The sequence below is a fragment of the Rhinopithecus bieti genome, unplaced genomic scaffold, assembly GCF_001698545.2.
Source record: "Rhinopithecus bieti isolate Rb0 unplaced genomic scaffold, ASM169854v2 scaffold_9981, whole genome shotgun sequence".
Lineage (NCBI taxonomy): Eukaryota > Metazoa > Chordata > Mammalia > Primates > Cercopithecidae > Rhinopithecus > Rhinopithecus bieti.
This window is the reverse complement of record NW_016806838.1, coordinates 12,613-16,969: the sequence shown is the minus strand read 5'-3', so window position 1 is coordinate 16,969 and position 4,357 is coordinate 12,613.

The following is a 4,357-nucleotide window of genomic DNA, read 5'->3' as shown; positions in this document are numbered from 1 at the left end:
TATATTCTCCTGGTGTGCCCGTTTGCTTAAAGCACAGTATTGGGGTGGGAGTCACCCAATTTTCCAGGTGTTGTGTGTCTCAGTTCCCCTGGCTAGGAAAAGGGATTCCCTTCCCCCTTGCGCTTCCCAGGTGAGGCGATGCCTCACCCTGCTTCAGCTCTCGCTGATCGGGCTGCAGCAGCTGACCAGCACCGATTGTCCAGCACTCCCTAGTGAGATGACCCCAGTACCTCAGTTGAAAATGCAGAAATCACCGGTCTTCTGTGTCGCTCGTGCTGGGAGTTGGAGACTGGAGCTGTTCCTATTCGGCCATCTTGCTCCGCCCCCCGGGAGCTGTAGTTTATAGACCTTACTCCTCTTGGAGCTTCTTATGGTAGTAAATACCACATCTACAAATGTAGCTTTGTGTAATACCTGGTTCTGGCATTAGGCGGGGTTTGCCTAATAGAGTCTGAATGGAAGAAATGACAAGTGCAGCATTAAATGTTAGTTAGTTCAGCCTTGTTCATAGCAATTGCTTTCTCTTTCAAAGGCTAAAACCTTTAGCTGTTACAGCACTGATTGGAGGTAAAGAGCTGGCTCTCAGGAGAATACTTGTTGAAAAGAACAGGACTGTGTGACTTTGCCTCTTTAAAAATTCTATTGCTAAACCCTAGGCTGCCCTGCCTCCTTGCTATTTTTGTCCATTGGCAATTTCCCCTTGAAATGCTATCATCTAATTCTTCCCCAGGCTTTACTCAACCATGTGTTGAACTGCTAAATGCTGCTTCAGCTAATGTCACCATTCAACATAGAGCAATCTCTATGCAGTCTCTAGAAACTGCAGGAAGAAAACCCTAACCCCCCTCCAACCTCTGAGGCAAATAGCCCTCACTGTGAAGACTACAAAGATTTTGCTTACAACAGTTTTAGGGTAAAGCCAGAAATCACACAGTAAACTTTCAGGAATTCATTGATCGTATATATTTTCTCTTGACAGAACTGGATTCCCTTCAACTGGCTTTAATAGCATCACTCCTTAGATTCATGCCTGGATTTTTCATCTTACCAGACATAATGGTAAGGGCTTTATATACATCCTGTTTAACAGTACAACAACTTACGAAGGAAGCATTTTTCCCTTCATTTTATGGGAGGAACCTGTGACTCAGAGATTTTTAGTGCTATTAGTGAGTTCCTAACCAAGTTCAGTCTGGCTTGCAGGCCTGTGCACTTCCAACTCTATGTTGTAGCTCTTGCTGTCCATCTGAAAGAATTTCTCATCCAGGAATATTGCAGGCTGAGAACTGTATTGAAATAATTGATTCTCTTGGGAGTTTCCGTATGGTGGACCTAGTTCTGCAGTTTATGGTTAGGGAACTGGCAAATGAGTGTATATTTTTGTTACAGGGCTTCCCTGTTTCCTCTGAAAAGGACAACAACTATGTCCATGTAGATCACAGGAAGAAACAAAGACATGACAAAAAGAAAATAGCTAGAGCATGATTAAGAGGATTTTCAATTGTTAGACTCTTGCTTGGAGATTTATTTGATTCTTTGAACAAATAATTATTAAATACTGTAATAAATTAGGGTTCTTTAGAGGGACAGAATCAATAGGATATATAGAAAAGGGAGTTTATTAGGGAGAATTGGGTCACATGATTACAAGGTGAAGTCCGATGATAGGCTGTCTGCAAGCAGGGGAAAGAGAGAAGCTGGCAGTGTGGCTTGGTCCAAGTCCGCAAGCCTCAAAACCAGTGAGGCTGACAGTGCCGTCCTTAGTCTGAGGCTGAAGGCCCAAGAGCCCCTGGGAGGCTGCTGGTGCAAGTCCCAGAGTCCAAAGGCCAAAGAACTTGGAGTCTGATGTCCAAGGGCAGGAGGAGTGGAAGCCAAGTATTAGGCATGGCATGGGAAGAGAGAGAGCGAGAGGACTCAGGAAACTGCTTATCCCATCTTCTTGCTTTGTTCTAGCCACACTGGCAGCTGATTGAATGGTACCCCCTGACACTGAGAGTGGGTCTTCCTTACCCAGTCCACTGACTCAAGTGTCAATCTCCTCTGGCAACACCCTCACAGACACACCCAGAACTATACTTCACCAGCCATCCATGCATCCCTCAATCTAGTCAAGTTGATGCATAATATTAACCATCACAAATACCTGTTATGTACCAGGCATAGTTCTACAACTGGGAATATAGTGGTGAGCAAAACAGACAAAAAAAATTCCTGCCCTCCTGGCGCCTGTAGTCCCAGCTACTCGGGAGGCTGAGGCAGGACCATGGTGCTTACATTCTAATAGGAATAGCAGGAAGACAGATTATACACAAAGTAAAACTATGTAGTGTAATAGATGGTGATAAATAGGGATATACCAGCATTTAGCTTTTGCTTCACTACTTGTTCCAAATTGGCTTTGTCATTGGCATTTTGAAATCCAAATAGCCACTTCAGTGTTGTTTCTGGCACCCCTGAACTTATGTGAGACCATTGGTCATGTGATCTTATAGGTTATCATTAAATAGAATGAGCATAAGTAACATCAATAAAATAAAAAAGCATGCCATTTGAACTTCTTAATATATAGTGTTCCAGGTGACTTAGAGTATAAAAGCTTCTTATATTTGATGTTGTGTTAGAGCCCTGAGGCTGCTGTAATAAAGTATCTCATATCGGTGGCTCAGAAAACAGAAATCTATTGTCTCACAGTTCTGGGGTCTAGAAGTTCAAAATCAAGGTGTTTTTAGGGTTGGTTTCTCCTGAGAGCTGTGAGGAAATAATCTATCCAATTTCTAGCTTCACTTCTAGCTTCCAGTAGCATCATGCATTCCTTGGCTTGTAAATGTCATTTTCCCAGTGTCTTTACATCATCTTCCCCCTGCAGGTGTCTGTCCTTGTGTCCAAATTTTCCGTTTCTGTGAGAATACCAATTGTGTTGAATTAGGACTTCCCTAATGGCCTCATCTTAACATGATCATATGGAAAGACCATGTTTCCAAATATGCTCATATTCATAGGTCTTGGGCGTTAGGACCTAATATATTTTTTAGGGGGTCTAATTCAACCTATAACAGATATATTGATATATTTAAATTATATCATCAGTTGAAGTTTAAATGTGTATTTGGTATTGTAAGAGTAAGGTGCTGTAATAATTATGGATGAATGTAAAAATGATTAATTTTATACAAACCAATTAAGATCTTTTAAAGATTTAAATAGGGATACTAACAGATAATATGAATAGTAAGAGTGTGTCAGCCAGATAACTTTAGAAAGATCATTAAATACTTTTCGGACCAACAGAATTTCTCTGTTTTTAACTTTTATTTTAGGTTTGAGGGTATATGTGAAGGTTTGTCACATAGGTAAACACGTGTCATGGGGGTTTGTTGTACATATTATTTCATCTCCCAGGTATTAAGCTCAGTACCCAATAGTTATCTTTTCTGCTTCTCTTTCTCCTCCCATCCTCCCCCTCAAGTAGACCCCAGTGTCTCTTATTTCCTTCTTTGTGTTCATAAGTTCTTATCATTTAGCTCCCACTTACAAGTGACAACATACAGTATTTGGTTTTCTGTTCCTGTATTAGTTTGTTAAGGATAATACCCTCCAGCTCCATCCATATTCCTGCAAAATACATGATCTCATTCTTTTTTATGGCTGCATGTTACATTTTATGGCTTCATGTTCTTTTTAAGGCTGCATAGTATTCCACGGTATATATGTATCACATTTTCTTTATCCAGAGTGTCATTGATGGGCATTTAGGTTTTTTCCATGTCTTTGCTATTGCAAATAGTGCTTCAATGAACATTCACGTGCATGTGTCTTTATGGTAGAATGATTTATATTGATTTATATTCCTCTGGGTATATACCTAGTAATGGGATTGCTGGGTCGAACAGTAGTTCTGCTTTTAGCTCTTTGAGGAATCGCCTTTCTGCTTTCCACAATGGCTGAACTAATTTACACTCCTACCAACAATGTGTAAGTGTTCCCTTTTTTCTGCAAGCTCACCAGCATCTGTTATTTCTTGGCCTTTTAATAATAGCCATTCTGACTGGAGTGAAATGGTATCTCATTGTGGTTTTGATTTGCATTTCTTTTTATTTATTTATTTATTTATTTTTTTATTATTATACTTTAAGTTCTAGGGTACATGTGCATAATGTGCAGGTTTGTTACATATGTATACTTGTGCCATGTTGGTGTGCTGCACCCATCAACTCGTCAGCAGCCATCAACTCGTCATTTACATCAGGTATAACTCCCAATGCAATCCCTCCCCCCTCCCCCCTCCCCATGATAGGCCCCAGTGTGTGATGTTCCCCTTCCCGAGTCCAAGTGATCTCATTGTTCAGTTCCCACCTAT